This window comes from Ranitomeya imitator, chromosome 3 (genome assembly GCF_032444005.1).
Source record: "Ranitomeya imitator isolate aRanImi1 chromosome 3, aRanImi1.pri, whole genome shotgun sequence".
Classification (NCBI taxonomy): domain Eukaryota; kingdom Metazoa; phylum Chordata; class Amphibia; order Anura; family Dendrobatidae; genus Ranitomeya; species Ranitomeya imitator.
In genome coordinates this window covers 16,649,218-16,674,718 of record NC_091284.1, presented here as the reverse complement: position 1 = coordinate 16,674,718, position 25,501 = coordinate 16,649,218, and the positions used below count along the sequence as shown (strand labels likewise).

The following is a 25,501-nucleotide window of genomic DNA, read 5'->3' as shown; positions in this document are numbered from 1 at the left end:
TCTCTTTGAAGTCGGGAATCCGAGGGGAATCTGAAAACGACCAGATGTTTCTCTTGTGGAGTCAGAGGAGCGGCGAGGATTACTTTTAATACAAAACCATAACACTCCCCGGCCCTTCATCTGCTGTATATGTTACGCACAGCCCATAAAAGACAGCACTTCACATCACTTGACCTAGACGAGCGCAATGTAAATGTCTTTAATGCATTATACACATACGTTATAGCCCCGTTCACTGCGACATACAATATTCCCCTCTCCCCGCTCACCGGCCGGCGACGAAGAATTCGAGGACGTTTCCTTTATTATGCAAAAGGAAATTATTCACGAGAGTAACACGACACTCAATATGTATTTTATTCTTTCACTGGGAATAAAGACAGTGAGGAATGGAACCTGTTTGCCGTATGCGGAAGCGACGAGCGGCATTACGCGGTATTTCCATAATAATATTTACCCTTCTTAAAGCCGCTTTTCACTCAGACGCAAACACCAGTATATAACTGTATTCAAATAACATGCAAAACGTACCCAGTATAGATAATGGCATTCATTTATGCAGATCTCAGGCTCGCGTGACAGGCACCACGCAAGGGTTTCCGTTGATTTTCTCTATATAAAGTTGACTTTTTTTTCCCACAAACTACTTTCACTTCATTCAATATTAACATTTATGTTTGTGGCACTTACAAGAACGTTATATAATGACAGCAAGAATGATGTACGGCTGCAAGAAAGTACCCACCCAAAAGAGGGTTTGTAGTGTGCTGGAAAATCTAGAAGGTGATCACTGAGGTCTTCAAGATGAAGATGGATTGAAAACCTTTAAGACAATGTTTGGGCTTTGAGCTTCAGATATGGAAAGCATCTGCAAGGTGAATGTCAGAGAAACTTTGTTATGTTCTTCATAGACTTTCAAAATGTTGCCCCTCCTCCAGTGATGAGTGATCAAGGAGGTCCTCACAGAAAGTTGGTGTGAGAACCTTGAAGACAATGGTTGAAAGTTTGGTCTCTGAGCTTTAGCTATGGAAAGATTCCAGGAGAGGAATGAGATTGAACTTTTCCCCCCATAGATACTTCATAGCCTTCCAAAGTATTGCCTTTTCCCGTGATGAAGGCGGACTTCCAGATACTGTTGGATTGAAAACCTTCAAGACAACGGTTGGCAGATTGGCCTTTGTGCTTTACATATGGATGCCTTCCAGAAGGAGAATGAGATTGTTAAGCACTTCAAAGCTTTCCAAAGTATTGCTTCTCCCCGGTGATCATGACAGTCTTCTAGATTATGTTGTATTGAAAACCTTTAACACAATGGCTGAGCTTTAGATATGGAGGACTTCCCCAAGTGATTATGTTGAATAGTTCCTTGTGGCTTTGTTATGCTCTTCATAGCCTTCCGAAGTATTGCCCCCCCCCCCATTAGTAATCACAGAGGGCCCTCCAGATGATGTTGGATTGAAAACCTTCAAGACAATGGTTGAAAGTTTGGCCTTTGAGCTTTAGATACGGAAGGCTTCCAGAAACGGAAGAAGATTGAACCCTTCCTCATTGGTTTGTTATGTTCTACATATCCTTCCAAAGTATTGCTTCCCCCTCCCACACTTTTTTTTTAAATCTAGATGGATTATGGAAGGCTTCCAGTTGATGACTCCTTAACAGAGATGTAAAGTTCTAAATGTCTGACCATTGACCTACGATAATATTCTTCAAAAGGCAAAATTGAGATTTCAGATACTTCAAAAGTGTTTGAGGGTTCCTTCTTCAGAATGAGTTTAAGGAGATGCTGCAGAATCTACAGGCTTGAGGACCAAAAATGGTTGGAAATCTGGACTTGTGGAAGACGTTTATATGAATGAGGTTATAATATTATACAGTGGGGCAAAAAAGTATTTAGTCAGTCAGCAATAGTGCAAGTTCCACCACTTAAAAAGATGAGAGGCGTCTGTTATTTACATCATAGGTAGACCTCAACTATGGGAGACAAACTGAGAAAAAAAAATCCAGAAAATCACATTGTCTGTTTTTTTTAACATTTTATTTGCATATTATGGTGGAAAATAAGTACCGTATTTGGTCAGAAACAAAATTTCATCTCAATACTTTGTAATATATCCTTTGTTGGCAATGACAGAGGTCAAACGTTTTCTGTAAGTCTTCACAAGGTTGCCACACACTGTTGTTGGTATGTTGGCCCATTCCTCCATGCAGATCTCCTCTAGAGCAGTGATGTTTTTGGCTTTTCGCTTGGCAACACGGACTTTCAACTCCCTCCAAAGGTGTTCTATAGGGTTAAGATCTGGAGACTGGCTAGGCCACTCCAGGACCTTGAAATGCTTCTTACGAAGCCACTCCTTCGTTGCCCTGGCGGTGTTCTTTGGATCATTGTCATGTTGAAAGACCCAGCCACGTTTCATCTTCAATGCCCTTGCTGATGGAAGGAGGTTTGCACTCAAAATCTCACGATACATGGCCCCATTCATTCTTTCATGTACCCGGATCAGTCGTCCTGGCCCCTTTGCAGAGAAACAGCCCCAAAGCATGATGTTTCCACCACCATGCTTCACAGTAGGTATGGTGTTTGATGGATGCAACTCAGTATTCTTTTTCCTCCAAACACGACAAGTTGTGTTTCTACCAAACAGTTCCAGTTTGGTTTCATCAGACCATAGGACATTCTCCCAAAACTCCTCTGGATCATCCAAATGCTCTCTAGCAAACTTCAGACGGACCCGGACATGTACTGGCTTAAGCAGTGGGACACGTCTGGCACTGCAGGATCTGAGTCCATGGTGGCGTAGTGTGTTACTTATGGTAGGCCTTGTTACATTGGTCCCAGCTCTCTGCAGTTCATTCACTAGGTCCCCCCGCGTGGTTCTGGGATTTTTGCTCACCGTTCTTGTGATCATTCTGACCCCACGGGGTGGGATTTTGCGTGGATCCCCAGATCGAGGGAGATTATCAGTGGTCTTGTATGTCTTCCATTTTCTAATTATTGCTCCCACTGTTGATTTCTTCACTCCAAGCTGGTTGGCTATTGCAGATTCAGTCTTCCCAGCCTGGTGCAGGGCTACAATTTTGTTTCTGGTGTCCTTTGACAGCTCTTTGGTCTTCACCATAGTGGAGTTTGGAGTCAGACTGTTTGAGGGTGTGCACAGGTGTCTTTTTATACTGATAACAAGTTTAAACAGGTGCGATTACTACAGGTAATGAGTGGAGGAAAGAGCAGACTCTTAAAGAAGAAGTTACAGGTCTGTGAGAGCCAGAAATCTTGATTGTTTGTTTCTGACCAAATACTTATTTTCCACCATAATATGCAAATAAAATGTTAAAAAAACAGACAATGTGATTTTCTGGATTTTTTTTTCTCAGTTTGTCTCCCATAGTTGAGGTCTACCTATGATGTAAATTACAGACGCCTCTCATCTTTTTAAGTGGTGGAACTTGCACTATTGCTGACTGACTAAATACTTTTTTGCCCCACTGTATATCTATAGGGCTGAGCTTGTAAAAAATAATATTTTATAAGAAAAATGCTGAAGGTATAAGGTTCCTCATTCTGAAACTCTATAGACCTGTGCCCAATGTTTTCACTATGTAATAAACAGTTTTAAGGAAAGACAATCAACTTATCTATATGTTTTTGGAGAGTGGATGGAATCTGGAGTACCTGGTGGAAAAGCCATAAGAAAAGAGGAAGAACACAGTTTTGAATCCGACCATGCAAATGTTGCTTTTGGTTGTATTGAAAGCCAGGACCCAAGCACTACCAAACAACAATGCTACTATGATACTAAAGCCTTATAGACTGTGGTTTAGGATGAGGGCTTCTAAGACGTGGTTGGAGAGCAGCCCTCGGAAAATGATTTTGAGTATCTCCTCCCAGAACGTGGTTTGGAGGCTAGACTGGTTGATTGCAGCATACCAGATGTTGGTTACCAGATGATTGACTATGGCAAGAAAGTATTCAGTTTTGGCCTTTCTTGGCAGTGTTCGTTTTTGTTTTTTTCAAAAATGTCTTAAAGTTTAGTCGTTTAGCATGGGGATTCCGATGATCCATCAGCAGGTCCACTGTGTCCTTAATTTTGGTTGAAAATTTGGCTTTTCAGAAGATGGCAGTAGATGTAGTCATCTGGGCAGTTGAGTAACTATTTAGAGTGGTTAAGAAGTCGTCTGATGACCAGCTGAGGGTTGGAAACCTGAAGTGTCTTCGCTTTTAGTTTGTACTATTCGTAAGGGTCCATGAAAGTCAGACAATGAATGCAACATCAATTTTAGGTGCATTTTCCAAGATGATTTTCATCATATATGAACCCGACCGGCCAGCACTGACCAGAAGATCTGGTGTGTCCTGGGCCAGAGTATGGTGCTTAACCATTGAGGGCAGTCCTATCTGCTGATAGCCCTGATAGAGCTTGCCATGCCTCCACCACATGCTCTGCAGCCTTTACACCCCTTTGAAGTGAGTAAGACAGTCGCATTCTTTGTGAGGCATCCCGCACCACCCTAATTAAGCCTTAATCCCTGGCATGAAATAAAGACATTGCTGGACAGATCTGTGGTGTCTTCTCACATATCCTGAATTCTGAGCTCAGGCTTCGTCCCTTTACCCTGGTAGCACTCGATGTCCGACACAAGGAGTTTTCATAATCAGCATTTCATATAAAAGTCATGTAAATGTGAACGAAGAAGACCATGATATGATGACTAATGTGGTTCCATGCGGTGTAGATCTTCTTATAGTAACTTTTGTCGCCGCCCTGATATGAAATTATGTAATGTGGTTATACAATTTTGCATCTAAATATTATTTGCATGTTATTTATTTCTGTTTATTTATATATTGTGCTTGTGTTTCAGCTCGGATCTGGTCCGGGGGCTACAGAACAAGGCACTGTATGTGGGGCATCTAAGGCGGTGGTTGGGTAAGTAGAGCTGTCAGTTGGCATACCATAGTGATGTCACTGAAATCCATGGCGTAAAGTATATTTTTGCAGATGTAGTTGACCTTGGTGTAGCACAGGTGATGTCATTGTTATGTTGAAGCTGAACGCTACTTACGGAGTGTTGTCGGATGCTCGTTTCCAGGTCTGATCTCCCGGCCTGGACATATGTAGAAGAGCTTAGTGTGTCATCGTGTCTTCGATGGTGATGCTACATTACGATTGTGGAGTTACCCATTTGGGTGAATAAGGTCATTTTGATTAACAATGGTGATGTAATAATGGAAGGTTCATGGCGTCTAAAACATTACGGAAACTTTTCCCATTCATGTCTGAGAGCTTCAGCAGCTAATATGAGGCTCTTGAGACCACAGTTGGCCTCATTTCCTCCCGTGAATCTGTGCAGGGCTCTCCCTCCCTACCAATCTCACAACCTGAATATTGTACCGTCTCCTAAAAGGTATAAAGTGGTGACTGCTATCTCCAGGTAGGTAAGAAAGTCCTGAGGGGAACAGCACCTGGACAGTACCATTGAAGCAGTAAGTGGCCCTCTCGAGTTGTGGCATCAGTGCTGGCTGTGCTGAAAGATGCTAGGTATTAAATATGGGTCAACTACTGCGATGGCAGCTATCCTCACCAATATAAGGCAGCTATCCTCTCCACTATAAGGCAGCTATCCTCACCACTATAAGGCAGCTATGCTCACGCTATAAGGCAGCTATCCTCACCACTATAAGGCAGCTATCCTCACCACTATAAGGCAGCTATGCTCACGCTATAAGGCAGCTATCCTCACCACTATAAGGTAGCTATCCTCACCACTATAAGGCAGCTATGCTCACCACTATAAGGCAGCTATCCTCACCACTATAAGGTAGCTATGCTCACCACTATAAGGCAGCTATGCTCACCACTATAAGGCAGCTATCCTCACAACTATAAGGCAGCTATGCTCACCACTACAAGGTAGCTATGCTCACCACTATAAGTCAGCTATGCTCACCACTATAAGGTAGTTATGCTCACCACTATAAGACAGCTATGCTCACCACTATAAGGCAGCTATGCTCACCACTATAAGGCAGCTATCCTCACCACTATAAGGTAGCTATGCTCACCACTATAAGGCAGCTATGCTCACCACTATAAGGTAGCTATGCTCACCACTATAAGACAGCTATGCTCACCACTATAAGGCAGCTATGCTCACCACTATAAGGTAGCTATGCCCACCACTATAAGGCAGCTATGCTCACGACTATAAGGCATCTATGCTCACCACTATAAGGCAGCTATCCTCACCACTATAAGGTAGCTATGCTCACCACTATAAGGCAGCTATCCTCACCACTATAAGGTAGCTATGCTCACCACTATAAGGCAGCTATCCTCACCACTATAAGGTAGCTATGCTCACCACTATAAGACAGCTATGCTCACCACTATAAGGCAGCTATGCTCACCACTATAACGCAGCTATGCTCACGCTATAAGGCAGCTATCCTCACCACTATAAGGTAGCTATGCTCACCACTATAAGGCTGCTATGCTCACCACTATAAGGCTGCTATGCGCACCACTATAAGGCAGCTATGCTCACCACTATAAGGCAGCTATGCTCACCACAATAAGGCAGTTATGCTCACCACTATAAGGCAGTTATGCTCACCACTATAAGGCAGCTATGCTCAACATTATAAGGCAGCTATGCTCACCACTATAAGGCAGTTATGCTCACCACTATAAGGCTGCTATGCTCACCACTATCAGGCAGTTATGCTCATCACTGTAAGGCAGTTATGCTCACCACTATAAGGCAGCTATGCTCACCACTATAAGGCAGTTATGCTCACCACTATAAGGCAGTTATGCCCATCACTATAAGGCAGTTATCTCACCACTATAAGGCAGTTATGCTCACCACCATAAAGTAGCTATCCTCACCACTATAAGGCAGCTATCCTCACCACTATAAGGTAGCTATGCTCACCACTATAAGGCAGCTATGCTCACCACTATAAGGCAGCTATGCCCACCACTATAAGGCAGCTATGCTCACCACTATAAGGCAGCTATGCTCACGCTATAAGGCAGCTATCCTCACCACTATAAGGTAGCTATGCTCACCACTATAAGGCTGCTATGCTCACCCCTATAAGGCAGCTATGCTCACCACTATAAGGCAGCTATGCTCACCACTATAAGGCAGCTATGCTCACCACTATAAGGCAGCTATGCTCACCACTATAAGGCAGTTATGCTCACCAATATAAGGCAGTTATGCTCATCATTATAAGGCAGCTTTGCTCACCACTATAAGGCAGCTTTGCTCACCACTATAAGGCAGTTATGCTCACCACTATAAGGCAGTTATGCTCATCACTATAAGGCTGCTATGCTCACCACTATAAGGCAGCTATGCTCACCACTATAAGGCAGCTTTGCTCACCACTATAAGGCAGTTATGCTCACCACTATAAGGCAGTTATGCTCACCACTATAAGGCAGCTATGCTCACCACTATAAGGCAGTTATGCTCACCACTATAAGGCAGTTATGCTCATCACTATAAGGCAGCTATGCTCACCACTATAAGGCAGTTATGCTCACCACTATAAGGCAGTTATGCTCACCACTATAAGGCAGCTATGCTCACCACTATAAGGCAGCTATGCTCACCACTATAAGGCAGCTATGCTCACCACTATAAGGCAGCTATGCTCACCACTATAAGGCAGCTATCCTCACCACTATAGGTTAGCTATGCTCACCACTATAAGGCAGCTATGCTCACCACTATAAGGCAGCTATCCTCACCACTATAGGTTAGCTATCCTCACCACTATAAGGCAGTTATGCTCCCCACTATAAGGCAGCTATGCTCACCACTATGAGGCGGTTATGCTCACCACTATAAGGCAGTTATGCTCATCACTATAAGGCAGCTATGCTCACGCTATAAGGCAGCTATCCTCACCACTATAAGGCAGCTATGCTCACCACTATAAGGTAGCTATGCTCACCACTATAAGGCAGCTATGCTCACGCTATAAGGCAGCTATCCTCACCACTATAAGGTAGCTATGCTCACCACTGTAAGGCAGTTATGCTCACCACTATAAGGCAGTTATGCTCAGCACTATAAGGCAGTTATGCTCACCAGTATAAGGCTGGGTTCCCATTGCGTTATGGGACCGCGTTAAACGGACAGCGTTGCACGGCGAAATTAACGCCGTGCAACGCGGCCGTTAACGCGCCCATTCACGCTAATGGGAACGCGCTTCACTAGCGCGTGACATGTTCGGCACGCGCTAGCGACGCGCCGGGGATTCCTGGCGCGCCGCGGACGCTGCTTGCAGCGTCCGAGGCGCGCCCGCGGTCCGTTCCCTGCTCTCGCAGATCGGGGATCTGCGAGAGCGGGGACGTTACCGCGACCCCGACCGCAGCCCCATAGAAAACATTGCGTTAGCGCAATCCGCTAGCGCTAAACGGATTGCACTAACGCAATGTGACCCTAGCCTACGGCAGCTATGCTCACCACTATAAGGCAGCTATGCTCACCACTGTAAGGCAGTTATGCTCACCACTATAAGGCAGTTATGCTCACCAGTATACGGCAGCTATGCCCACAGCTATAAGGCAGTTATGCTCACCAGTATAAGGCAGTTATGCTCACCACTATAAGGTAGTTATGCTCACCACTATAAGGTAGCTATGCTCACCACTATAGGGTAGCTATGCTCACCAGTATAAGGCAGTTATGCTGACCACTATAAGGTAGCTATGCCCACCACTATAAGGCAGCTATGCTCACCACTATAAGGCAGTTATGCACATAGCTATAAGGCAGTTATGCTCACCACTATAAGGCAGTTATGCTCACCGCTATAAGGCAGCTATTCTCACCACTATAAGGCAGTTATGCTCACCACTATAAGGCAGTTATGCTCACCGGTATAAGGCAGCTATACCCACAGCTATAAGGCAGTTATACCCACCACTATTAGGTAGCTATGCCCACCACTATAAGGCAGTTATGCTCACCACTATAAGGCAGTTATGCTCACCAGTATAAGGCAGCTATACCCACAGCTATAAGGCAGTTATGCCCACCACTATAAGGCAGTTATGCTCACCACTATAAGGCAGCTATGCCAACCACTATAAGGCAGCTATGCGCACCAGTATACGGCAGCTATGCTCACCACTATAAGGCAGTTATGCCAACAGCTATAAGGCAGTTATGCTCACCACTATAAGGCAGCTATGCCCACAGCTATAAGGCAGTTATGCTCACCAGTATATGGCAGTTATGCTCACCAGTATAAGGCAGTTATGCTCACCACTATAAGGCAGTTATGCGCACCAGTATACGGCAGTTATGCTCACCAGTATATGGCAGCTATGCTCACCACTATAAGGCAGTTATGCCAACAGCTATAAGGCAGTTATGCTCACCACTATAAGGCAGCTATGCCCACAGCTATAAGGCAGTTATGCTCACCAGTATAAGGCAGCTATACCCACAGCTATAAGGCAGTTATGCCCACCACTATAAGGCAGTTATGCCCACCACTATAAGGCAGCTATGCCCACCACTATAAGGCAGCTATGCTCACCACTATAAGGCAGTTATGCTCACCACTATAAGGCAGTTATGCTCACCAGTATACGGCAGTTATGCTCACCAGTATATGGCAGCTATGCTCACCACTATAAGGCAGTTATGCCCACAGCTATAAGGCAGTTATGCTCACCACTATAAGGCAGTTATGCTCACCACTATAAGGCAGTTATGCTCACCACTATAAGGCAGTTATGCTCACCATTATAAGGCAGTTATGCTCACCACTATAAGGCAGTTATGCTCCCCACTATAAGGCAGTTATGCTCAGCAGTATATGGCAGCTATGCTCACGACTATAAGGCAGTTATGCCCACAGCTATAACGCAGTTATGCTCACCAGTATACGACAGTTATGCTCACCAGTATAAGGCAGTTATGCTCACCACTATAAGGCAGTTATGCTCACCACTATAAGGCAGTTATGCTCACCACTATAAGGTAGCTATGCTCACCACTATAAGGTAGCTATGCTCACCAGTATAAGGCAGTTATGCTCACCACTATAAGGTAGCTATGCCCACCACTATAAGGCAGTTATGCTCACCACTATAAGGCAGTTATGCTCACCAGTATAAGAAGTTATGCTCACCACTATAAGGCAGTTATGCCCACCACTATAAGGCAGTTATGCTCACCACTATAAGGCTGCTATGCTCACCAGTATAAGGCATTTATGCTGACCACTATAAGGCAGTTATGCTCACAGCTATAAGGCAGTTATGCTCACCACTATAAGGCAGTTATGCTCACCACTATAAGGCAGCTATGCCCACCACTATAAGGCAGCTATGCTCACCACTATAAGGTAGCTATGCTCACCACTATAAGGCAGTTATGCCCACCACTATAAGGCAGTTATGCTCACCAGTATAAGGCAGTTATGCTCACCAGTATATGGCAGCTATGCTCACCACTATAAGGCAGTTATGCCCACCAGTATACGGCAGTTATGCTCACCAGTATATGGCAGCTATGCTCACCACTATAAGGCAGTTATGCCCACAGCTATAAGGCAGTTATGCTCACCAGTATACGGCAGTTATGCTCACCACTATAAGGCAGCTATGCTCACCACTATAAGGCAGTTATGCCCACAGCTATAAGGCAGTTATGCTCACCACTATAAGGCAGTTATGCTCACCACTATAAGGCAGTTATGCTCACCACTATAAGGCAGTTATGCTCACCAGTATAAGGCAGTTATGCTCACCACTATAAGGCAGTTATGCTCACCAGTATACGGCAGTTATGCTCACCAGTATATGGCAGCTATGCTCACCACTATAAGGCAGTTATGCCCACAGCTATAAGGCAGTTATGCTCACCACTATAAGGCAGTTATGCTCACCACTATAAGGCAGTTATGCTCACCACTATAAGGCAGTTATGCTCACCACTATAAGGCAGTTATGCTCACCAGTATATGGCAGCTATGCTCACGACTATAAGGCAGTTATGCCCACAGCTATAACGCAGTTATGCTCACCACTATAAGGCAGTTATGCTCACCAGTATAAGGCAGTTATGCTCACAGCTATAAGGCAGTTATGCTCACCACTATAAGGTAGTTATGCTCACCACTATAAGGCAGTTATGCTCACCATTATACGACAGTAATGCTCTCCAGTATAAGGCAGTTATGCTCACAGCTATAAGGCAGTTATGCTCACCACCATAAGGTAGCTATGCTCACCACTATAAGGTAGCTATGCTCACCAGTATAAGGCAGTTATGCTCACCACTATAAGGTAGCTATGCCCACCACTATAAGGCAGTTATGCTCACCACTATAAGGCAGTTATGCTCAACAGTATAAGGAGTTATGCTCACCACTATAAGGCAGTTATGCTCACCACTATAAGGCAGCTATGCTCACCAGTATAAGGCAGTTATGCTCACCACTATAAGGCAATTATGCTCACCAGTATACGGCAGTTATGCTCACCAGTATACGGCAGTTATGCTCACCAGTATAAGGCAGTTATGCTCACCAGTATAAGGCAGTTATTCTCAGCACTATAAGGCAGTTATGCTCACCACTATAAGGCAGTTATTCTCACCACTATAAGGCAGTTATGCTCACCACTATAAGGTAGTTATGCTCACCACTATAAGGTAGCTATGCTCACCACTATAAGGCAGTTATGCTCACCACTATAAGGTAGTTATGCTCACCACTATAAGGTAGTTATGCTCACCACTATAAGGTAGTTATGCTCACCACTATAAGGTAGCTATGCTCACCAGTATAAGGCAGCTATGCTCACCACTATAAGGCAGTTATGCTCACCAGTATAGGGTAGCTATGCTCACCAGTATAAGGCAGTTATGCTCACCACTATAAGGCAGTTATGCTCACCACTATAAGACAGCTATGCTCACCACTATAAGGCAGCTATGCTCACCACTATAAGGCAGTTATGCTCACCAGTATAAGGCAGTTATGCTCACCACTATAAGGCAGTTATGCTCACCAGTATAAGGCACTTATTCTCAGCTCTATAAGGCAGTTATGCTCACCACTATAGGGTAGCTATGCTCACCAGTATAAGGCAGTTATGCTCACCACTATAAGGCAGTTATGCTCACCACTATAAGACAGCTATTCTCACCACTATAAGGCAGTTATGCTCACCGGTATAAGGCAGCTATACCCACAGCTATAAGGCAGTTATGCCCACCACTATAAGGCAGTTATGCTCACCTGTATACGGCAGTTATGCTCACCACTATAAGGCAGTTATGCTCACCAGTATAAGGCAGTTATGCTCTCCACTACAAGGCAGTTATGCTCACAGCTATAAGGCAGTTATGCCCATAGCTATAAGGCAGTTATGCTCACCGGTATAAGGCAGCTATACCCACAGCTATAAGGTAGTTATGCTCACCACTATAAGGCAGTTATGCTCACCAGTATACGGCAGTTATGCTCACCAGTATAAGGCAGTTATGCTCACCACTATAAGGCAGTTATGCTCACCAGTATAAGGCAGTTATGCTCTCCACTATAAGGCAGTTATGCTCACCAGTATAAGGCAGTTATGCTCACCACTATAAGGCAGTTATGCTCACCAGTATAAGGCAGTTATGCTCACCAGTATAAGGCAGTTATGCTCTCCACTATAAGGCAGTTATGCTCACCAGTATAAGGCAGTTATGCTCACCAGTATAAGGCAGTTATGCTCACCAGTATAAGGCAGTTATTCTCACCACTATAAGGCAGTTAAGCTCACCAGTATATGGCAGTTATGCTCACCACTATAAGGCAGTTATGCCCACAGCTATAAGGCAGTTATGCTCACCAGTATAATGCAGCTATGCTCACCGCTATAAGGCAGCTATGCTCACCGCTATAAGGCAGTTATGCTCACCAGTATACGGCAGTTATGCTCACCAGTATAAGGCAGTTTTGCTCACCAGTATAAGGCAGTTATGCTCACCAGTATAACGCAGTTATGCTCACCAGTATAAGGCAGTTATGCTCACCAGTATACGGCAGTTATGCTCACCAGTATAAGGCAGTTATGCTCACCAGTATACGGCAGTTATGCTCACCAGTATACGGCAGTTATGCTCACCACTATAAGGCAGTTATGCTCACCAGTATAAGGCAGTTATGCTCACCAGTATAAGGCAGTTATGCTCTCCACTATAAGGCAGTTATGCTCACCAGTATAAGGCAGTTATGCTCACCACTATAAGGCAGTTATGCTCACCACTATAAGGCAGCTATGCTCACCACTATAAGGCAGTTATGCTCATTACTATAAGGCAGTTATGCTCACCAGTATAAGGCAGTTATGCTCTCCACTATAAGGCAGTTATGCTCACCAGTATAAGGCAGTTATGCTCACCACTTTAAGGCAGTTATGCTCACCAGTATAAGGCAGTTATGCTCTCCACTATAAGGCAGTTATGCTCACCAGTATAAGGCAGTTATGCTCACCACTATAAGGCAGTTATGCTCACCAGTATAAGGCAGCTATGCTATCCACTATAAGGCAGTTATGCTCATTACTATAAGGCAGTTATGCTCACAGCTATAAGGCAGTTATGCTCACCAGTATAAGGCAGTTATGCTCACCAATATACGGCAGCTATGCCCACAGCTATAAGGCAGTTATGCTCACCACTATAAGGCAGTTATGCTCACAGCTATAAGGCAGTCATGCTCACCAGTATACGGCAGTTATGCTCACCAGTATAAGGCAGTTATGCTCACCAGTATAAGGCAGTTATGCTCACCAGTATACGGCAGTTATGCTCACCACTATAAGGCAGCTATGCTCACCAGTATAAGGCAGTTATGCTCACCAGTATAAGGCAGTTATGCTCACCAGTATACGGCAGTTATGCTCACCAGTATATGGCAGTTATGCTCACCACTATAAGGCAGTTATGCTCACCAGTATAAGGCAGTTATGCTCACCAGTATAAGGCAGTTATGCTCACCAGTATATGGCAGTTATGCTCACCACTATAAGGCAGTTATGCTCACAGTATAAGGCAGTTATGCTCACCACTATAAGGCAGTTATGCTCACCAGTATAAGGCAGCTATGCTCACCAGTATATGGCAGTTATGCTCACCACTATAAGGCAGTTATGCTCATCACTATAAGGCAGCTATGCTCACCAGTATATGGCAGTTATGCTCACCACTATAAGGCAGTTATGCCCACAGCTATAAGGCAGTTATGCTCACCAGTATAAGGCAGTTATGCTCACCAGTATATGGCAGTTATGCTCACCACTATAAGGCAGTTATGCTCACCACTATAAGGCAGTTATGCTCACCACTATAAGGCAGTTATGCCCACAGCTATAAGGCAGTTATGCTCACCAGTATAAGGCAGTTATGCTCACCAGTATATGGCAGTTATGCTCACCAGTATAAGGCAGTTATGCTCACCACTATAAGGCAGTTATGCTCACCACTATAAGGCAGTTATGCCCACAGCTATAAGGCAGTTATGCTCACCACTATAAGGCAGTTATGCTCACCAGTATATGGCAGTTATGCCCACAGCTATAAGGCAGTTATGCTCACCAGTATATGGCAGTTATGCTCACCACTATAAGGCAGTTATGCTCACAGTATAACGCAGTTATGCTCACCACTATAAGGCAGTTATGCCCACAGCTATAAGGCAGTTATGCTCACCAGTATAAGGCAGTTATGCTCACCAGTATATGGCAGTTATGCCCACAGCTATAAGGCAGTTATGCTCACCAGTATATGGCAGTTATGCTCACCAGTATAAGGCAGTTATGCTCACCACTATAAGGCAGTTATGCTCACCACTATAAGGCAGTTATGCCCACAGCTATAAGGCAGTTATGCTCACCACTATAAGGCAGTTATGCTCACCAGTATATGGCAGTTATGCCCACAGCTATAAGGCAGTTATGCTCACCAGTATATGGCAGTTATGCTCACCACTATAAGGCAGTTATGCTCACAGTATAAGGCAGTTATGCTCACCACTATAAGGCAGTTATGCTCACCACTATAAGGCAGTTATGCTCACCAGTATATGGCAGTTATGCTCACCACTATAAGGCAGTTATGCTCACAGTATAAGGCAGTTATGCCCATCACTATAAGGCAGTTATGCTCACCACTATAAGGCAGTTATGCCCACAGCTATAAGGCAGTTATGCTCACCACTATAAGGCAGTTATGCTCACCAGTATATGGCAGTTATGCCCACAGCTATAAGGCAGTTATGCTCACCAGTATATGGCAGTTATGCTCACCACTATAAGGCAGTTATGCTCACAGTATAAGGCAGTTATGCTCACCACTATAAGGCAGTTATGCCCACAGCTATAAGGCAGTTATGCTCACCAGTATAAGGCAGTTATGCTCACCAGTATATGGCAGTTTTGCCCACAGCTATAAGGCAGTTATGCTCACCAGTATATGGCAGTTATGCTCACCACTATAAGGCAGTTATGCTCACAGTATAAGGCAGTTATGCTCACCACTATAAGGCAGTTATGCTCACCACTATAAGGCAGTTATGCTCACCAGTATATGGCAGTTATGCTCACCACTATAAGGCAGTTATGCTCACCACTATAAGGCAGTTATGCCCACAGCTATAAGGCAGTTATGCTCACCAGTATATGGCAGTTATGCTCACCACTATAAGGCAGTTATGCTCACAGTATAAGGCAGTTATGCTCACCACTATAAGGCAGTTATGCCCACAGCTATAAGGCAGTTATGCTCACCAGTATAAGGCAGTTATGCTCACCAGTATATGGCAGTTATGCCCACAGCTATAAGGCAGTTATGCTCACCAGTATATGGCAGTTATGCTCACCACTATAAGGCAGTTATGCTCACAGTATAAGGCAGTTATGCTCACCACTATAAGGCAGTTATGCTCACCACTATAAGGCAGTTATGCTCACCAGTATATGGCAGTTATGCTCACCACTATAAGGCAGTTATGCTCACAGTATAAGGCAGTTATGCCCATCACTATAAGGCAGTTATGCTCACCACTATAAGGCAGTTATGCCCACAGCTATAAGGCAGTTATGCTCACCACTATAAGGCAGTTATGCTCACCAGTATATGGTAGTTATGCCCACAGCTATAAGGCAGTTATGCTCACCAGTATATGGCAGTTATGCTCACCACTATAAGGCAGTTATGCTCACAGTATAAGGCAGTTATGCTCACCACTATAAGGCAGTTATGCCCACAGCTATAAGGCAGTTATGCTCACCAGTATAAGGCAGTTATGCTCACCAGTATATGGCAGTTATGCCCACAGCTATAAGGCAGTTATGCTCACCAGTATATGGCAGTTATGCTTACCACTATAAGGCAGTTATGCTCACAGTATAAGGCAGTTATGCTCACCACTATAAGGCAGTTATGCTCACCACTATAAGGCAGTTATGCTCACCAGTATATGGCAGTTATGCTCACCACTATAAGGCAGTTATGCTCACCACTATAAGGCAGTTATGCCCACAGCTATAAGGCAGTTATGCTCACCTGTATATGGCAGTTATGCTCACCACTATAAGGCAGTTATGCTCACAGTATAAGGCAGTTATGCTCACCACTATAAGGCAGTTATGCTCACCACTATAAGGCAGTTATGCTCACCAGTATATGGCAGTTATGTTCACCACTATAAGGCAGTTATGCTCACAGTATAAGGCAGTTATGCCCATCACTATAAGGCAGTTATGCTCACCACTATAAGGCAGTTATGCCCACAGCTATAAGGCAGTTATGCTCACCACTATAAGGCAGTTATGCTCACCAGTATATGGCAGTTATGCCCACAGCTATAAGGCAGTTATGCTCACCAGTATATGGCAGTTATGCTCACCACTATAAGGCAGTTATGCTCACAGTTTAAGGCAGTTATGCTCACCACTATAAGGCAGTTATGCCCACAGCTATAAGGCAGTTATGCTCACCAGTATAAGGCAGTTATGCTCACCAGTATATGGCAGTTATGCCCACAGCTATAAGGCAGTTATGCTCACCAGTATAAGGCAGTTATGCTCACCACTATAAGGCAGTTATGCTCACAGTATAAGGCAGTTATGCTCACCACTATAAGGCAGTTATGCTCACAGTATAAGGCAGTTATGCTCACCACTATAAGGCAGTTATGCTCACCACTATAAGGCAGTTATGCTCACCAGTATATGGCATTTATGCTCACCACTATAAGGCAGTTATGCTCACCACTATAAGGCAGTTATGCCCACAGCTATAAGGCAGTTATGCTCACCAGTATAAGGCAGTTATGCTCACCACTATAAGGCAGTTATGCCCACAGCTATAAGGCAGTTATGCTCACCAGTATAAGGCAGTTATGCTCACCACTATAAGGCAGTTATGCTCACAGTATAAGGCAGTTATGCTCACCACTATAAGGCAGTTATGCCCACAGCTATAAGGCAGTTATGCTCACCAGTATAAGGCAGTTATGCTCACCAGTATATGGCAGTTATGCCCACAGCTATAAGGCAGTTATGCTCACCAGTATATGGCAGTTATGCTCACCACTATAAGGCAGTTATGCTCACAGTATAAGGCAGTTATGCTCACCACTATAAGGCAGTTATGCTCACCAGTATATGGCAGTTATGCTCACCACTATAAGGCAGTTATGCTCACCACTATAAGGCAGTTATGCCCACAGCTATAAGGCAGTTATGCTCACCAGTATACCACCAATGACTATACTGGATATACTGGATGTACTGGGCTGAACATCGAGTCTATCCTATGGGTCTTCATAAGCTTTTATATATTTTGTTCTGTCATTGCTCACAATATGGTTCAGAAAAAATATTGTGGAAAGACCGAATGCGACCCAATTTGATTTCATGGGATTTTCTGGGATTTCGCGTTTTGCCGGGTTTAGTGGCTCGTCCGTTCTTAATTAACCATAAAGTGAAAAGATTTACAACTTTCCGATAGATTTTCTGTTTCAATTCCTCGGCGAGACCTCTGCTTGCCATGAGTGAATTTCTATAAAGGCCAATTTAAGTTCTTTGGAGACTTCTTTGCCAAATATTGTGAGAGCGCCGGTCTCTGTTAGATGCCCTAATAGCAAGACAGCATTAATATATTACTGCTATAAAGAAAAGCTGTAACACAGCGTAAATAATACTGCCTTACTGCCTGCTAGATAAAGCTGAAATTATCCTGCCGTATAGAGCTTATATAACATTGCCAACAAGTATAGTTATACTGCCATCTACTCTGTAATGTTGGGATATACTGCCAATTAGCACAAATAATACCGTTCTACAGTGTGAATAATGCCATTATACAGTGTGGATAATACCGTTGTACAGTGTGAATAATATCGTTATACAGTGTGGATAATACCGTTATAAAGAGTTAATAATACCATTATACAGGCAAGTAATACTGATATACAGTGTGAATCATACCGTTATACAGTGTGGATAATACCATTATACAGATTGAGTAATACCTTTATACAATGTGGATAATACCGTTATACAGAGTGATTAATACAGTTATACAGTGTGGATAATACCGTTATACAGTGTGAATAATACCTTTATACAGTGCAAATAATATTGCTATACAGTGTGAATAATACTGTTATATGGTATGAATAACAACATTATACAGTGTGAATAATACCTTTATACAGTGTGAATAATACTGTTATATAGTGTGGATAATACCGTTATACAATGTGAATAATGCCGTTATACAGTGTGGATAATACCGTTGTACAGTGTGGATGATACCGTTATACAGAGTGAATAATACTGTTATACAGTGTGAATAATACCGTTATACAGTGTGGATCATACCGTTATACAGAGTGAATAATATTGTTATACAGTGTGGATAATACCATTATACAGTGTGGATAATACTGTTATACAGAGTGAATAATACCGTTATACAGTGTGGATAATACCGTTATACAGTGTGGATAATACCGTTATACAGTGTGGATAATATCGTTATACAGAGTGAATAATACCAGTTATACAGTGTGGATAATACCGTTATACAGAGTGAATAATTCCAGTTATACAGTGTGGATAATACCGTTATACAGAGTGAATAATACCATTATACAGTGTGGATAATACCGTTATACAGTGTGGATAATACCGTTATACAGTGTGGATAATACCGTTATACAGTGTGAATAATACCGTTATACAGGGTGAATAATACCATTATACAGTGTGGATAATACCGTTATACAGTGTGGATAATACCGTTATACAGAGTGGATAATACCATTATACAGTGTGGATAATACCATTGAACAGTGTGGATAATACCATTGTACAGTGTGGATAATACCGTTGTACAGTGTGGATAATACCTTTATACAGTGTGGATAATACTGTTATATAGTGTGGATAATACCGTTATAGAGTGTGGATAATGCCGTTATACAGTGTGGCTAATACCGTTATACAGTTTGGATAATACAGTTATACAGTGTGGATAATACCGTTATACAGTTTGGATAATACCGTTATACAGTGTGGATAATACCATTGTACAGTGTGGATAATACCATTGTACAGTGTGGATAATACCGTTATACAGTGTGGATAATAGTTATACAGTGTGGATAATACAGGTATACAGTGTGGATAATACCGTTATACAGTTTGGATAATACCGTTATACAGTGTGGATAATACCGTTATACAGTTTGGATAATACCGTTATACAGTGTGGATAATACCGTTATACAGTGTGGATAATACCGTTATACAGTGTGGATAATACCATTGTACAGTGTGGATAATACTGTTATATAGTGTGGATAATACCGTTATACAGTGTGGATAATGCCGTTATACAGTGTGGCTAATACCTTTGTACAGTGTGGATAATACCGTTATACAGTGTGGATAATACCATTGTACAGTGTGGATAATACCGTTATACATTGTGGATAATAGTTATACAGTGTGGATAATACAGTTATACAGTGTGGATAATACCGTTATACAGTTTGGATAATACCGTTATACAGTGTGGATAATACCGTTATACAGTGTGGATAATACCGTTATACAGTGTGAATAATGCCGTTATACAGTGTGGATAATACCATTGTACAGTGTGGATAATACCTTTATACAGTGTGCATAATACTGTTATATAGTGTGGATAATACCGTTATACAGTGTGGATAATACCATTGTACAGTGTGGATAATACCGTTATACAGTGTGGATAATACCATTGTACAGTGTGGATAATACCTTTATACAGTGTGCATAATACTGTTATATAGTGTGGATAATACCGTTATACAGTGTGGATAATGCCGTTATACAGTGTGGATAATACCATTATACAGTGTGGATAATACCGTTATACAGTGTGGATAATACCGTTATACAGTGTGGATAATACCATTGTACAGGGTGGATAATACCGTTAGACAGTGTGAGTAATACTGTTATACAGTGTGGATAATACCGTTATACCGAGTGAATAATACCGTTTTATACAGTGTGGATAATACCATTGTACAGTATGGATAATGCTGTTATACAGTGTGGATAATACCGTTATACAGAGTGAATAATACCGTTATATAGTGTGGATAATACCGTTATACAGTGTGGATAATACCGTTATACAGAGTGAAGAATACCGTTATATAGTGTGGATAATACCGTTATATAGTGTGGATAATACCGTTATACAGTGTGGATAATACCATTGTACAGTGTGGATAGTACCGTTATACAGAGCGAATAATACCGTTATACAGTGTGGATAATACCATTATATAGTGTGGATAATACCGTTATACAGTGTGGATAATACCGTTATACAGTGTGGATAATACCGTTATACAGTGTGGATAATACCATTGTACAGTGTTGATAATACCGTTATACAGTGTGGATAATACCGTTATACAGTGTGGATAATACCATTGTACAGTGTGGATAATACCATTGTACAGTGTGGATAATACCATTATACAGTGTGGATAATACCGTTATACAGTGTGGATAATACCATTGTACAGTGTGGATAATACCGTTATACAGTGTGGATAATACCGTTATACAGTGTGGATAATACCATTATACAGTGTGGATAATACCATTGTACAGTGTTGATAATACCGTTATACAGTGTGGATAATACCATTGTACAGTGTGGATAATACCGTTATACAGTGTGGATAATACCATTGTACAGTGTGGATAATACCGTTATACAGTGTGGATAATACCATTGTACAGTGTGGATAATACCGTTATACAGTGTGGATAATACCATTGTACAGTGTGGATAATACCATTGTACAGTGTGGATAATACCGTTATACAGTGTGGATAATACCATTGTACAGTGTTGATAATACCGTTATACAGTGTGGATAATACCGTTATACAGTGTGGATAATACCGTTATACAGTGTGGATAATACCATTGTACAGTGTGGATAATACCGTTATACAGTGTGGATAATACCGTTATACAGTGTGGATAATACCATTGTACAGTGTGGATAATACCGTTATACAGTGTGGATAATACCATTGTACAGTGTGGATAATACCGTTATACAATGTGGATAATACCATTGTACAGTGTGGATAATACCGTTATACAGTGTGGATAATACCGTTATACAGTGTGGATAATACCATTGTACAGTGTGGATAATACCGTTATACAGTGTGGATAATACCATTGTACAGTGTGGATAATACCGTTATACAGTGTGGATAATACCGTTATACAGTTTGGATAATACCGTTATACAGTGTGGATAATACCGTTATACAGTGTGAATAATGCCGTTATACAGTGTGGATAATACCATTGTACAGTGTGGATAATACCTTTATACAGTGTGCATAATACTGTTATATAGTGTGGATAATACCGTTATACAGTGTGGATAATACCATTGTACAGTGTGGATAATACCGTTATACAGTGTGGATAATACCATTGTACAGTGTGGATAATACCTTTATACAGTGTGCATAATACTGTTATATAGTGTGGATAATACCGTTATACAGTGTGGATAATGCCGTTATACAGTGTGGATAATACCATTATACAGTGTGGATAATACCGTTATACAGTGTGGATAATACCGTTATACAGTGTGGATAATACCATTGTACAGAGTGGATAATACCGTTAGACAGTGTGAGTAATACTGTTATACAGTGTGGATAATACCGTTATACCGAGTGAATAATACCGTTTTATACAGTGTGGATAATACCATTGTACAGTATGGATAATGCTGTTATACAGTGTGGATAATACCGTTATACAGAGTGAATAATACCGTTATATAGTGTGGATAATACCGTTATACAGTGTGGATAATACCGTTATACAGAGTGAAGAATACCGTTATATAGTGTGGATAATACCGTTATATAGTGTGGATAATACCGTTATACAGAGCGAATAATACCGGTATACAGTGTGGATAATACCATTGTACAGTGTGGATAATACCGTTATACAGTGTGGATAATACCATTGTACAGTGTTGATAATACCGTTATACAGTGTGGATAATACCATTGTACAGTGTGGATAATACCGTTATACAGTGTGGATAATACCATTGTACAGTGTTGATAATACCGTTATACAGTGTGGATAATACCGTTATACAGTGTGGATAATACCGTTATACAGTGTGGATAATACCGTTATACAGTGTGGATAATACCATTGTACAGTGTGGATAATACCATTGTACAGTGTGGATAATACTGTTATACAGTGTGGATAATACCATTGTACAGTGTGGATAATACCGTTATACAGTGTGGATAATACCATTGTACAGTGTGGATAATACCGTTATACAGTGTTGATAATACCGTTATACAGTGTGGATAATACCGTTATACAGTGTGGATAATACCGTTATACAGTGTGGATAATACCATTGTACAGTGTGGATAATACCATTGTACAGTGTGGATAATACTGTTATACAGTGTGGATAATACCATTGTACAGTGTGGATAATACCGTTATACAGTGTGGATAATACCGTTATACAGTGTGGATAATACCGTTATACAGTGTGGATAATACCGTTATACAGTGTGGATAATACCATTGTACAGTGTGGATAATACCATTGTACAGTGTGGATAATACTGTTATACAGTGTGGATAATACCATTGTACAGTGTGGATAATACCGTTATACAGTGTGGATAATACCGTTATACAGTGTGGATAATACCGTTATACAGTGTGGATAATACCGTTATACAGTGTTGATAATACCTTTATACAGTGTGGATAATACCGTTATACAGTGTGGATAATACCGTTATACAGTGTGGATAATACTGTTATACAGTGTGGATAATACCGTTATACAGTGTGGATAATACCGTTATACAGTGTGGATAATACCGTTATACAGTGTGGATAATACCATTGTACAGTGTGGATAATACCATTGTACAGTGTGGATAATACTGTTATACAGTGTGGATAATACCATTGTACAGTGTGGATAATACCGTTATACAGTGTGGATAATACCGTTATACAGTGTGGATAATACCGTTATACAGTGTGGATAATACCGTTATACAGTGTGGATAATACCGTTATACAGTGTGGATAATACCATTGTACAGTGTGGATAATACCATTGTACAGTGTGGATAATACCGTTATACAGTGTGGATAATACCATTGTACAGTGTGGATAATACCGTTATACAGTGTGGATAATACCGTTATACAGTGTGGATAATACCGTTATACAGTGTGGATAATACCGTTATACAGTGTGGATAATACCGTTATACAGTGTGGATAATACCGTTATACAGTGTTGATAATACCGTTATACAGTGTGGATAATACCGTTATACAGTGTGGATAATACCGTTATACAGTGTGGATAATACCGTTATACAGTGTGGATAATACTGTTATACAGTGTGGATAATACCATTGTACAGTGTGGATGATACCGTTATACAGTGTGGATAATGCCACTATCCATCATCTACTTGAGGTGATCTAACCACTTTGCAGGATCCTGGTCCAGGGTCCAGATCAGTGTTCTGTAGCCCTGTATGGGAGCCATGTGAACTGCGTCCTGCGAATCGCTGGTCTCTACGCTCTATATAATACCGCAATATGGAGCATCTAGCGGACGGCAGATTCCTGTAGAGCAATTACCTTTAGTGCCCGTTAATGAATCTGGTCACTACTGGAGTATCACTGCTCCACTTTGAAGTTTTCCCCAGGTACATTATCAGCTTTATAGTCAGGAATTATATTTTGGGAGTATTATTAGATGTTGGAAAAAAAATACATTCTTATTAATTATCTTCCACCATTACATTTTATAAAACAAAATAATTCCTGTAGCTACACAAACGGCGGCCTTCTGTATCAAATGAGATTGATTCTGTGACAAATTAATTCACGACACGAGCGCTTCATTCCGGATCCTGATAATTTTCTTTTCCTATAATGAATAAAACCAATTAAAATTTAAAAAAAAACTTATTTGGTAAAACACAGATTTTGTTTTTTTTATCTCTCACTTTTTAACATCTTTTTTTCTGATACAAAAATTTATACAGAACAACTGGGAGAAAAAATATCAATGTAGAAACAACCCCCTACCTGCCCCCTGTGATCGCTACATTGTAGCAGCTTGTGGCTATTATCTGCCTGACAACTGTTTTCTCCCATATGTAGATTTTACACTTCCCAGTTGTCAGGTGCATAAAAAAATGAAAAAAACTACATTAGGAAAAGGTATAAAAAATTATCAAGGGGCAGAAATATCCCTCTATGTTTTTCTATTCTACAGTTTTCAATCACATTCATTATAAACCCCTTACAAGGATTGTACAGTAAGAACGAAACTTGGAATCTACTGTTGTAACATATTATACTTTATATTTATTGGTTTAGCTTTATATATAAATATTGCTATCCTAAAATATAGTTTCAACAGCAAACTAGAGTATACACAAATGGATGCTTTGCTGTACAGGCAGGAAGCTGGTCAGCAGAGTCACTTCACTATCATTAGAGCATTAGGTCAGCACTATTATTTTATTGTCATTACAGGGAAGTTTTAGCTCATTCATCTTAATATTATTGGAGAGCAGTGAGAACTATTATGAGGTCAAGGTCAGAATATTCTCAATATTCTCCAATATTATTAAAGGGTAGGGTCAACGAAATCAGATTATTAGAGGGCAGGGTCAGTAGAGTCCTCTTCTTATCATTAGAGGTAAGGTCAGCAGTGTCATCTTATTATCATTAGGGGCAAGGGTCAGAAGAATTATCTCATTTTTAATAGAAGGCAAGGTCAGCAGAGTCATCTTATGAAAGGGTGAGATCAGCAGAGTAATCTAATTATCATTAGAAG

The 25,501-nt window shown here is 41.6% G+C and overlaps 1 protein-coding gene across 6 annotated transcripts in view; it reads left to right on the top strand.

Moving 5' to 3' along the window:
* ZBTB20 (zinc finger and BTB domain containing 20) overlaps positions 1–25,501 on the top strand; it is a 1,044,548-nt gene that overhangs the window by 618,301 nt on the left and 400,746 nt on the right. For all 6 annotated transcript variants that reach the window (XM_069760558.1, XM_069760556.1, XM_069760557.1 and 3 more), the window contains exon 4: positions 4,858–4,922. The gene's annotated coding sequence lies outside the window, so the exon portion shown is untranslated. The remainder of the gene's footprint in view (positions 1–4,857; positions 4,923–25,501) is intronic.